General features: G+C 37.2%; 1 pseudogene; it reads left to right on the plus strand.

Annotated features, from left to right (window-relative positions):
- Window positions 1–1,480: 1,480 nt before the first annotated feature.
- On the plus strand, window positions 1,481–10,532 carry LOC120150876 (annotated as a pseudogene).
- Window positions 10,533–14,156: the final 3,624 nt, after the last annotated feature.

The following is a 14,156-nucleotide window of genomic DNA, read 5'->3' on the forward strand; positions in this document are numbered from 1 at the left end:
GAAAAAAATTTCTACAAAAACAATAAACATACCAAGTTAGATATACCAAAAACTACACTGTGAAGATATACCAAAAACAATAAACATAAAAAGTAGTAGTTTATTCTTGAAACTAAAATTTGCAACACTGTTTTGTCTTTTGGTTGAAATGAAAATCGCAACGAGAGAATCGCAACGCGAGATGACAATCGCAACGAGAGAATCGCAACGCGAAATGACAATCGCAACGAGAGAATCGCAACGCGAAATGAAAATCGCAATGCGATTTTGGTTTCGCGTTGCGATTCTCTCGTTGCGATTTCATTTCGCGTTGCGATTCTCTCGTTGCGATTGTCATTTCTCTCGTTGCGACAGTCATTCTCTCGTTGCGATTTTCATTATCTCGTTGCGACTCTTCTGCAAATTGAAACTTGAATGGATTGCATTACTTCAACCAAAAGACAGAACAAAGACAAAGACAAATACTAACTTGAAAATCGGAACGAGAGAATAGCAACGCGAAATGAAAATCGCAACGACAGAATCGTAACGCGAAATGAAATCTAAGTGAAATGGTTAATCTATTATTGAAATGACCAGTAAACTTATCATCAGTTTCAATATGAAAAACCTACAATAATGCAAACATTTCAAAATAAAAATAATTAAAAAAACTAACCCTCGGAGGTTGATTTTCCATTTCTGAATATTGTGAGGGATTTCTGACCGTGAATGGTTGTGAGGGATTTCGCCGGAGATGGGGACGGAAATCTTCGGAGATGGGGACGGATTTCTTCGCCGTAGAGAGTGAGAGATGGAGATGGGACTGAGTTGTGATTTTAGGTTTTAGGTTATGAGTTGCGATTACGGGATTTTGTCTTAATATTCTTTTTGTAATTTGAAAATAAAATACGCGTAGCGATTATAATGGCGTTTTAAATATCGCGTTGCGATTTACGGATTATCGTTGCGATTTACAGATTCTCGTTGCGATTTACGGATACGCGTTGCGATATACGGATACGCATTGCGATTTACCCATACGCGTTGCGATTTACGGATACACGTTGCGATTTACGGATACGCGTTGCGATTTATGTGTTCGCGTTGCGATTTTCATATTCGCGTTGCGATTTTGGAAAATCGCAATGCGAATTTGTACTATCGCATTGCGATTTTCAATAATCGCGTTGCGATTTTGGAAACTGATTTGCGATTCTGGGGATCGCGTTGCGATTTTTATTTCGCGTTGCGATTTTGTTGGTCATTTTGGCAAATCCAAAAAAAGTTGGTTAAAATCGTATATTATAACTTTTTTTTGGTCACTGAGGCGATTTTCTCTAAATTTTAATACTAATTAATAAATTATTGAAAGAAGAAAGTGAGCAAAATATAACGATAGTATTATAGAGGGGTTAAAATATAAAACAATTCCACTTTTTCATATTATACATCTTTTCGATTGAGTCCCTTCCCACCTCCTTACTTTCAACAACTCTCAAAGGAATAGTCAGAGAGATACAGATTCAATTCAACAACGAAACCCCAAAAAAAAAAATCACACAAAAGAGATTTTAAAAAAGAAGTCTTTCGATTTAGGAACACCGAAAGAATTGCTTTTTCGAGATCTCAAGTTCTTCAAATCCACGAAAAGTAAGTTTTGCTTTCTTTTTGTAATTTTGTTTATTTTATAAGTTACTAATTAAACCAAAAATAATAATTTTCGTTTGTTTTCATCCTCCCTTTTATATCTGTTTCTTTTTAAGCTTATGAAACGAATGTGTTTAGTAATATTCGAAATTTGTTGTTCAAGTCGGTTTTAATTCGTTTTCAGCTCACATTTTCTAATTTCTTTATATTTATCTGTCAATCTTCAATGCTTAAGCTTGTGTTTTTTTTATTTTAATTTCATGAGCTGCTTTTGGTTTTCATCTCTCTTAGATTTCTGGGTTCTTGTTTGGTTGCTGAGAAAATGTGGAAAACAATAAGAAAATCACAGTTTACAGTATTTGGATTTTCACTATTTTATTCCTTTGTCAGCTTAGCAGATGTTATATTTATATGTGTTGTTTTGATTAGCTTAGTCTTGATTCTTTGAACTTTTTTTTTTGGATTTGTAGAGAGAAAATATAAATGGTGGAAAAATCACTGTACTAATGTTTTCAAAGTTGAATTGATTCTGCAGATTTTGAGAGATTTTGCTTTGCATTTTTTCAGTTTTCTCAAATTAGATTTACTTAAATGTTTGTTGTTAGGATTGGCTTGATATATTTTCTCTAGACATGTTATCTGCCGCAATTTCATTACGGACAAAATGCATTTGGGGACTTTTCTTCCTTTAAACTGTTTTTGCTGTGGCGTTTTTCTACTTCGATTCTTTCGTATCCTACAATTTAGATATCGAAACACTGGGGATGCCTAGTTGTTGATGTCCAAATTGGTCATAGTCTTTCGATGAGAAAACTTGCAAAACAAAGATGGTCAGGGGGCGTCAAAGATGGTAATATGGCATGCACGTCGACTGTCAAGTCAATCATGCTGATTAAGTTGAGAGAGATAATATACAAATGAAGTGTAGAGACTAGAAAGTATAACTTGTTTGCCTCTATGACGGCCCTGACTTTTTATATAGAAGGCATACTATAACAATAACTAAGTATCACATGTATGATTCACGAGCTCTAATTCTTCTTCTTGTGTGATATTTCCATTTGTCTCGTGTATATTTGCCTGAACATCTCCTTGTCATGCATATGCGGTGTACCAGACATGGATATTTTTATGTTTAGATCATTATCTACCATATAACATTAGGTTTGATGCATGATACTATCTGCTGCTTTTCTGATTTTCTCTGTTGAAATGGATGGTCTGTTGTCTCTTGGTTTGTGAACCCAAAAACGTCATTGCAACTCTTTTCCCTGGACTTTTGTGATTGCCTTTGCTTGTACCGTAATTCATCTACTTCGTGATCAGTCCTTCCTGTCCCCTTTGCAGGAACTGGTTATTCTTGGTCATGGCGAATTCCAAAAGGTCAACAAATATAAGAAATTTGATGTTTGCTGGAAAGAATGCTTCGCTTCCTCCTAAAAGTATGTTTCCTACTGTCTCCCCAGCATATACAGATTATATCCCAAACAATGGAATTGGATCAAAAGTGATTCAAAAGTCTAGAGAGGGAAATACACACCACCAGCGCACTTCCTCCGAAAGCCATCTGAATTCTTGGCTTGATGATCTCCTTAGTGAGCCAGAGACTCCTGTGCACAGAGGAGGTCATCGGCGTTCATCGAGTGATTCTTTTGCATACATTGATGTGTCTAATGCTCCTAATCTAGATTATGTAGCTCAGGATGAATGCGGATATAAAAATATGATTTGTGCACCTTCTTGGGCCTGTCAGGACTTTGATTATCGCAGTCACAAAGATGCTCGGCTTAACTCTTTCTATTCTGATATGTACTTGTTAAAGCAAAAGAATAGTGCTTGGGATTCATCTTTGAATGCTGTTACTCATCCAAGTGGGCTTCCTAATCTAACTTTCTGTATTTTTAGTATTATTATTTGTTTTCAGCTCAGTTTTCTCGCACTTCCGAACGAACTTTCCAGGCTCAATTTCTTCCGCCTTGCAGTTCGATCGGACCACCTTCCTCGTAGAGCAACGATCGCCTTCGTCAGCGGTTTAATTTCTGAACAAAAATTCTGGGTTTTCTCTTTTTCTTCTAATTTCATAAGATTTTGCATGTTAATTTCTTGATAGGTAAAGGTTTGATTTTGTGTTATAGCACGGTTTTTATCAGATTTTTATCTGAACAAAGATTGATAATTTCGCACCCACGAATTTTGATATATCCCTTTTAGCTCTGTCGTTGTTTTGCATATCCCTTGCATATTTTTGTACTTAATATTTCTTAATCTTGTTGTTGTTGGATCTGCTTTCTTTGACTTAGCTTCTTGCTGTTTTTTCTCTTGTTTTTATACTGATCTTTTTTACCAGCTTTGGGTTTGATGTTTTTCAATTAGTTGAGTAGGATTTCATTACTCTTATATCTCGTGTTACAATTTTAATCCTTTTTTGCTTAGCTCGGATATTTATTGAACATTTTAAATTATAGTTTCTAGATATTGGCCTATAGTTAAATAAGATAGTATTATTTTTTCTTAAAATCCTATTAAGTAACCAACTAGGATTTTTAGTACTCCTCAATTCTCTAGCGTTTTATTAGTGCATCTTCTGTCTTATTTGGATTCTTTTTTCATAGTTCCTCATAGCTTCGGTTACAGATGATTACTTGAGGTCATGTCATTCTTTTAGATCCCATGAGGCGTATAGGGGGAGGGCTCGACAGAGTGGTGACAAGGAGACTAGATTAAGAGTTTGCTCGCTGAATGTAGGCACATTAAATGCTAGGCTGCTGGAGCTGACCGACGTACTTAATAATAGAAAAATAGATTTTGCATGTATTCAGGAGACTAGGTGGAAAGGGTCTCGCGCCAGAGAGTGTAATGGGTACAAGTTGTGGTATTCAGGCGTAGATAACGCTAGAAATGGGGTGGGTATCTTGGCATCCTCTAGGCTCAAGGAAAATGTAGTTGAAGTTTGCAGATACCGGGATAGGATCATGATGATTAAGGTTTTTATAGAAGAGGAAGTAGTGAATGTCCTTTCAGTGTACGCCCCACACGTTGGCCTAGGGGAGGGGGAGAAACGTTGCTTCTGGGATCAGTTAGATGATATACTTAGGAGCATTCCGGAGGACCAAAGAGTTTTCATAGGGGGAGACTTCAATGGCCATATAGGAAGTGCAACCGACGGTATGACGGTGTTCATGGGGGTTTCGGTTATGGTAGCAGGAACGATGGGGGGCGTACGTTGCTTGATTTTGCTACTGCTCACGATTTGGTGATCACTAACTCCTTCTTTAATAAGAGAGATGCGAACTTGATTACGTTTCATAGCGGGGGACATTGTACCCAAATCGACTACATCTTGATTAGAAATCATGAACGATGGGCTTGCATTGACTGTAAGGTATTCCCTGAAGAGGCATGTGCATCACAACACAAATTGTTGGTTTTGGTGTACCGCGTACCCCACGGGCGGAGCACTCATAGGAGGGCTAAACTTGGTAAACATAGGATCCTCTGGAAGAACTTACATGGAGCGACAACTGATGACTTTAGGAGTAAGGTTTTGTCTAATACAAGTTTTGAAACTACAAACTCAAAAAATGCAGATATGTTATGGAAAAATATGGCAAATTCCATCAGAGATGTTGGCAAAAATACCCTTGGGTTGTCGACGGGGAAGGCCAAGGAACATAAAGAATCGTGGTGGTGGAACGACGAAGTCCAAACTAAGGTGAAGACAAAACAAACTTGCTTCAAGGAGTTTCTACAATGCAATGATGACGAAGAAAGGTCGAGAGCTAAACAAAGATACCAGGAGGCAAAGCGGGAAGCCAAGAAAACGGTAGCTAAAGCAAAGGATAAGGCATACGAGGAAATGTACAAGAGATTAGACACCAAGGAAGGACAAAATGGCATCTTCAGACTTGCAAAATCTAGGGAGATTAGGAAAAAGGATCTAGGTAACATTAGGTTTATTAAGGACAACAATGGTGTTCTTTTAGCGAAAGATCACGATATTAAGAGGGTTTGGGGTAGTTACTTCTTTGGCTTATTTAATGACGGTGCCTCTCCATGTAGAGATAGTATCGTTGATGGGTTAGCCGACTATCATACTACGGTCAATGACTGCCCTACAAGTAGGATTGGGTTTGAGGAAGTCAAAATGGCTCTTAGAAAGATGGGAAGGGACAAAGCTGTCGGTCCTGATCAAATTCCTATCACTGTGTGGTTGGCCCTAGGAGAAGAGGGAGTTAAGTGGTTGACCAACATCTTTAATATTATTTTAGAGACTGCCAAGATGCCAGAGGAGTGGAGAGAGTCTACGGTGATACCAATCTATAAAAATAAAGGAGATCTCCAACGTTGTGGTAACTACAGAGGTATTAAACTCCTCAGCCATACCATGAAGCTATGGGAAAGGGTGATAGAGGCTAGGTTGAGACAAGTTACTAGGGTTTCGGAAAACCAATTGGCTTTATGCCAGGCAGGTCTACCACGGAGGCGATTCATCTACTTCGACGGCTTATGGAGAAATATAGGGAAAAGTCTAGAGATCTTCACATGGCGTTCATTGACCTTGAGAAGGCTTATGATAGTGTTCCCCGCGATACGATCTGGAAGACTTTGGAAACGAGACGGATCCCAACTGCTTATATGCGGGCGATTCGTGATATGTACTGTAGATCTACTACTTACGTCAGGACTACAGTTGGCGACACCGAGGCATTCCCGGTGGAAATCGGACTCCACCAGGGGTCGGCTCTTAGCCCTTACCTCTTCGCCTTGATTATGGACGACATCTATTGTGCGACACCAGACGGTGTACCATGGTGTATGCTTTTCGCTGACGACATTGTCTTAGTTGCTGAAACAAAATCTGAGTTGAATAGTAGACTGGCTACCTGGAAGACTGCTTTGGAAGAAAAAGGTTTAAGGATCAATATTGAAAAGACAGAGTATTTATGTTCAAACTTCAATGGGAACCAAAATGATGAAGATGTAGAAGTATGCATAGAAGGACACGTTCTCCCCTCAAAGTGTAACTTTTTTCACGTGATAGTGAGAGAAGCTCCGGCTTCTCTCTAACCTAAGTGTTTCAAATTTCAAATTTCCAAGAGCCCAGGCGCGTTTGATTATTATTCTCTTCTCCGGTACCAGTCGTCAGCCGCCGCACACCACCGTTGTCAGCCGTCCGCCGCCACACTCCGACCATCGTTTGACGCCGATTTTTTCCTGAGAAGATCGCCGGTTATCTGTGATATCAAATCTGGCCTTAGATTTGCGTTTGAGACTTTCAATCAACGCAGATCTTCAAGAAGCCCACTGCCATTTTTCGCCGCTTTCCGCCGCCTGTGCACACCATCGTTTCTCCACCAGAATCAGCATCGTCTTGCGTCCAGAACCCTCCTACCCTGTGTCGAGAATCGTTTTTTATTATCCTTTATTTTCCAGAAATCTGGTTCGGCTAGGAAAAACCCTTTCCTCCAACTTTCTGTTCATTTCCAGATTTCTCCATGGAGCCCCAACCCCCGTCTCAGCCCAGACGAACTAGAGATGCATCAGGAGCGGCAGGTGAAACTTCTGGGAGCAACAGCAGTTATGGTTTCTCCTATTACGGTAAGGAAAAATGTGGGAGGGAAATTGAAAAGGAGAGGACTAAGCTTCGGAAACGGAACATGCGTGCTTTCACCAGACGTTTGCTGGCCGGTTTGAGGCAATATGGTGATTTCTCTCTTCCCGTGCGTTCTGATATGAACGCTGTTCTGGCAGCCTTGGCCCGGGAGGCTGGTTGGACAGTTGAGTCCGACGGCACTACCTACAGGCACTGTCCTTCCCACCATAATCAGCAAAACTTAAGAGAAATTTATGTGAGGTCGGGTGAACGTCCTCTATCAACCAATTCCTTGGAAAAATGCGCTATTAAAGGAACATTAGACTGTCAACCTCCTGTGGTTAGGATTGATGACAGTGGTATGTCTCTTTCGCAAGGTGAGAATTATAGGATGGAGAAGCTTTCTTTAGTGGAGGCAACACCCGTTCTTTTTGCTGCTGAAGTGGATCACCATGAAATCAAGAAGGGGTATTCCAACGAAAAATCTTCTGAAGTAGCGAGACGGAGAAGAAACGGATTTCAAAACAGGCAGAAAGAAGGTCATATAAACGGTAGGAATGGGTATAGTAATGGATGCGTCTCGTTATTCATTGAGGACCTTCCGGAGAAGATGCATTGGAAGAGACTTGGATATATATTTGGTACACACGGTCGAGTTATGGATGCCTTCATTCCTAAAAAAAGGAATTTGAATGGGTTCGCTTTGGTTTTGTTCGCTATGCTACAATTGAAGAAGTAAGGAGAGCGATCTCAAATATGAATGGCTCTCGTATCGATGGCAGCAAAATTGGTGTTTTTTTTCGTTAAATTCAAACCTCTACATTCCTATTGGAGGAAGTCCTCGACAAGTGTTCTTCGCAAGTCCGAGTTGGAAGATGATTCGAGGAAGAATCTTTATAAAGTTGAAGGTGTTATAGATAAAGAAAAACTTCAGGTGTTGAACAATTGTCTAGTGGGGTGGTGCAAGGACTTTGTCAAAATTGGTCATCTCGCTAGACAAATGCAAGCGAAGGGCCTCACCTTAATGAGAGCTGCTGGTAATGCGATTTTAATGATTTTCGAAGACAATGCTTCATTGAGAAGTGTGGAGAACGATAAATCAAAGATTTTCGCAGAGTGATTCTCCATAGTCGAAGCTTGGTCAGAAAGTTTGGTAATGGAGTTTCGTCGAGTATGGTTAGTTTGCGAGGGTGTTCCTTTTCACGCATGGAATTGGGATACTTTCAAGAACATTGCTGAGAAGTGGGGTTTATTACTAGCTATCGACGAAAGTTGTCATTCTCCATCAACCTTTGATCGGGCAAAAATTCAAGTCCTCACAAAGGCTGATTCGAGAATTGATGCGTTGGTGGAATTGAAGGTTGGTGACAACTTCTTCAAGGTCATGGTGCATGAGATAGAGCTTTCATTCAAACCAAACTCTTGGGCTCCTGAAGAAGACGAGTCTCATTAATCTTGTCTCTTCAATTGTGGTTTTGTTTTAGTCTTTACGGTTGTAGGTGTTGCTTTTAATTTGTATCATGTTCTGTTGCGATGTTTTATTCCTACTGCTGGTAGTGTAATTAGGAGTAAGGTGATTAGACTGTGGCTTTGGATGAGGTCATTTGAAGTTAAGGTCTTTGTTGTAAAGGTGTACATCACCATGTGAGGTTACTCCGTGGTGTCTTTTGTATCGGGTAATATTATCAATAAAATTTGAGGTACTCTTTTCTTCCTTCCAATGTTCGTTAACATACTTTTAGTATGTGAACGAATACGAAGGGAGTTTTTAATGAGACCTCCAACTTCTATCAAAAAAAAATCAGACAACGATGCAAAAAGGGGCAAGCAGTGAGTAGCCTTTTTCATGCATACACATTATGTATTTATCTCTCTCACGCAGGTTTTTCATGCTTACACTCTTATGGAAACGTAACATTAATGCATATTATGTTTTCTTTTGCTTAGTGGAATCACATATCACATTCATCTATCGCAGGCAGTTTGCTCAACGATCAAGGGTGCGTAAGCTCTAGTACATAGCCGAGCTGGAAAGAAATGTACAAGCTTTGCAGGCAAGAGTTGGTGCAAACTCATTTTCTTTTTTACATTTACCGGCATTCGAAACCGACTTAAAAGTTACGGATACATATATGCCGTAAAATGAAGTGTTAAATGTGTTTCTTACTTGACAGGCAGAAGGATCCGAAGTTTCAGCTGCGCTTGAATTTCTCAACCAGCAGAACCTTATTCTTATCATGGAGAACAAAACTCTTAAGCAACGACTAGAGAGTTTGGCTCAAGATAAAGCTATCAAATATAGTAAGCATCGAACCTGTAACGTCTAAGGCTATCGATATATGTTTTTTCTGCTTTACGTATTGCATTTTGCCATTTTTAAGAAGAAAAAAAAGGTGATTTCATCCCATCCTTGGGAGTACAATTCGGACTTGGGTGTGACTGTTGGATATAGGTAGGTGTCACATGGGTCTTTCCATGTATTTGGAGGCCTTTGGAGGATCATATCCCTCATACCATGTTCGAATATGCATCAACTATGAGCTTCGGACATGGATACTTCACGAAAATTGAAGAGTGTGAATAACTTAGCTGGCTATCGATGCATTGGATCTTCGGAAAGCATGTATTATCGTGGAGAAAAGCCATTGTGGATAAGGGCCCATCATTGATCTGTCATATGATGAATTGTTATTATTTTAATTGATTAGATCAAAATTATTTGAATGAAATCTAAGTTATGCAATCATTTTGCTCAGTTGAACAGGAAGTACTAGAGAGGGAGATCGGTCGGCTACGAGTCATGTACCAGCAGCAGCAACAACAACAGCCGTCATCTAGCCATCATCGACGCACAAGCAGTAGAGATCTTGATTCCCGGTTTGCGAACCTCTCTCTGAAACACAAGGATACCGGTTCTGGTCATGACCCCTCCTCCAGTCCACTCCACATTTAAGTGCTTGAATTTAGCCATGGATTTTCTTAGCCACTACTTTAACTGGCACCTCTGCTGAATGGATTCTTTTTCAACTCTGGATGTTGTACCATGTTCGACATGACACAATGTGTTCGGTATTTACCACGAAAAAAGAAGCCGCTTGCTGCGGAAGTCGACGCAAGCTTTTCGATTTCTGCAGGTGGAGGAAGAGGAAGAAGAAATTTGGTTCACCATTTTCATGGTTTGATTCATATAATTGTTATTTAGGTTCAAAAACTGATTTAACCGTCGGTTCTTTGATTCTAGCCTTCAGTTTTTAAACGGTTTACTATGGTATGTTTAATTATTAATTTTATCCTATCAATTTAACTTCCTGATGTAACACCTCATGCTTGGTTAACTACTACGGTCCATAAACGAGAACCCTTTGGGAGTTTTACTTGGGGATGATCATGAGTTGGGTTACTAGGATTTTTGCTCACTCAAATCTGATTCATTACAATATTTTTTTTATTTGCCACTTGATCCGACTTGAATTTAGGGAAATTGTATTCTATTTAAAATTCGATTTGATTTTTAGGATAGAAATTTACATCGATACAAATATATATATATTTACAATTATTTTTTAGGTAAAATAAAGATTAATTAAAAATATATATAGACGCAAGAGTATTGTGATAATTGCCTCTAAATAAATAAATGTCAATTATACTATTATTCTCGGTTGGATCGAGTATTTTTTACCCTAAAGCTGAATTCGACTTTATCTTTTAGAAAAACTGACTTGATCCGTATTTTATTTAAAAAAAAAACTTGATCCTATAAGGTCGGGTCAGATCAGAAGAGTCTGGGGTGATTATAAGATATTATCAGCTCAGAAATTTTCTTAGCCATTGATATTATACATGCACCTTGTAGACGCATTTGTTCAAGCTTTGATCCTCTAGAAAGAAGAACATTTCATTTTATCATTTGAGATAAGTTGATATAAATTCATATTTAAATTCGTTAAAATCTGATCAATGTTTGAACCTCATTGCAAGCACCATATTCTCTATTTATAATCCTGAATTGAGTTCGAATATCTAAATCCATAATTTACATTCGTATAAGTATTGTAAATAGAAGATCTAAAAATATTTTCGAGAGTGAACATATATATATTAATAAAATAATTTTTTTGTATAAGGTGAAAATAAATAAAATTTTAAGGTAAATATTACTAATAAAATGAATAATTAACATAATAAATTTAGATTTTAATACGAACACGTGATCGCCTCGAGTAATATCCGCCCATGAGTAACGTGAGTTCGGATAATAATAATTGGCTTCAAGTGTATCAATTTGTATTTATACTGAACCTGCAATAGATGATAATTTTAACATCCAATTTTATAAATTATGTGAATTTATAACTAATAATTTAAATATATAAATCGATAAATTATCCTAATATTATATTCAAATCCAAAATCATCGGACAATGGTGCAAGATTCAACAAGAACGAGGCGCGCACGACTGCACGTGAATGTGTGTGGCAGCCCTTAAAATGGTGAAGTGTCGAGCGACAGTACTAAATCTTCTCTCTTTTCTATAACAAAATATCCATCGCCACATGGCTTCTCTCACCTATGAAAACCACATTAAAAAAATAAAAATAAAAAAACCTTTTCCAATACCAATCTTTGGTTCTTTCTTCTTTTTCAAATGTTTTCCCATGGGCTCACCATAACCCGACCTTTAGGGTGCGTTTGGTTCACGGAACGTAAGATTATCAGTGGGAATGTAAGATTACCAGGGAATATAATTACTGAGAATATTATATTTTGTGTTTGGTTGGCTTAGCAGGAATGTAAGATTACCGTATTTGGTTAAAGGAATAAAATATTATTGAAATATATATTTGACCAAATTGTCCTTATTATATATTTGTATAATATTACAAGTTGGAAAATATTTATATATTTTCTTTAAAAATTTAAATTCATAATATTTATGTATATTTTTTTACAAAATTAAAAATATAAAAAGGTTTAATGAAAGGGTAAAATTTTATTTTAACCCCTGAACTTCATATAAAATTTTAATTATATACTTTTTTTTTGTAAATCTATAATAATTTAAGGATAAATTTGTAATTTAACCTTCGTAGAATTTTTATTATTCAGTTTTTGAAAAAAAATTAAAATTTAAGGACATTTTAGTCCAAAATACTGGTAATCCAATAATACCTAAGGAAAGGGAGATAATAACATTTCCGGTAATATACTCCAAAAAATCCACTATTAGTAATGTGGATTCCATTCTCATGAGAATCTAACATTCTCCCATCCAAACACCCCTTAATCAACTCCACAAAAACCCCATACTCGCACGATCACTCGTGCTAAACTCGGTGGCGTTTTCAAACACCAATGGATTCTCTCACTATATATATATCACTACTGCATAACCAAATGCAACAAAACTATATTCTTCTATGGCACTTTTCTTCAAAGTTCTTACAAAAATCGACGTGGAGAGAACATTATCGTTACCAAATGGCTGCTTACCAGCTCTACCAGAGTCCCGTGGTCAACATGGCAAAGAGTTGCAGGTCATGGATGATGTCGGCATCTTATGGAACTTCCGTTGCATGATTCGAGCCGGGGTCGTCCCGAAACTTGACATCGTCTACGGTTGGATCCAATTTGTTCGGTTTAAACAACTCAATTCCGGTGACACCGTCGTTCTTTACAGGGACGATGATTCACTTACGGGTGCACATTACAAGATCGAAGTTCTCAGGAGCCATGAGTTTTGTTCATAGAAAAGAAATTTAGAATCAAAGAGAACGTTATTTGGATTGTACATTCACCTGTTTTAATTGTATGAAATGAAAGAGAACACAATGGTTTTTTGAATGGTTTCATTATGACTGCTCTGTTTTCCCCTGTTTTTGTTCTCTTCTTCCATGGCTGAAAGGTGAGAGCTTTGGGTATATGAATCATGAATTTAAATTAAAGTTGTAGTTGCGTTTTTGTTTATTGCAATTATAGATATAACAAATATTATTCGATCTCTATGGATATCACGATCATAAATGACGACTTGTCGCCGTTACTGTTGTATAACGACTGTTATTCTATTATATTGTTTGAATTTCTTGTTTGAATTTGTACAACTAGTTATGAGTAATTGATGATATCAACATTCTTCAAAAACCCATTTTCTGATTTAGATTGTTAATGAAAATTATGAACTAAATTCGAATCCATATGAAGTGTGAATTGTTTTTAGTGGTATTAAGAAGAAAATTAAGGGGGAAATCAATAAAAAAACAAGGGAAAGTAGGTTTACGAGAGCTGAATTTAACGATTCTCGTAGGGAACTGGCGATTATGAATTATCCGTTTAGTCAGGAGCTCGATAAAAACGAAGTCTCACTCGAGATCGCGCGATTTCAACTGCTCTTGTCTATAGTCAAACCACCTTAATATTTATGGTTGAATCGAAATTAAACCTTTTATTTTATTTATTTTATTTATAGTAAATTAAATCAAATAGACGTAATATCAAAATTAACTCTTTAGTATTTATCTGAATAGTTACTTTAATTTATATTTTTTAGAATATTTCAATCTTAACAGTTAATTTTCAGTTAAAATAATCCATGTTAAATGAAAATCGTTAATTGACTAACTATTTAACACGTGTTATTAATATAATATTTCTACATTTGCTTAATTCTCGATGTATCACCTATCACTCGACATTTTGTTTCATGTCACACATGTTATGTCATCATCTTAGATGATATAGGATGTGACATGTTAACGATTAGACACATGAAGAAATGTTACATCAATAACATGTGTTGACCGTTAAATCGACAAATGGTTTCCATTCAATAGGGATCATTTTGAGCAAAAATTGAAACGTTGAGGGTTAAAGTTTTCCAAAAAAATAGGAGTCAAAAAAATTATTCAAACAAACGTTGAGGGTTAAAGTTTT

This window comes from Hibiscus syriacus, unplaced genomic scaffold (assembly GCF_006381635.1).
Source record: "Hibiscus syriacus cultivar Baekdansim isolate YM2019G1 unplaced genomic scaffold, ASM638163v2 tig00111027_pilon, whole genome shotgun sequence".
Classification (NCBI taxonomy): Eukaryota; Viridiplantae; Streptophyta; class Magnoliopsida; order Malvales; family Malvaceae; genus Hibiscus; species Hibiscus syriacus.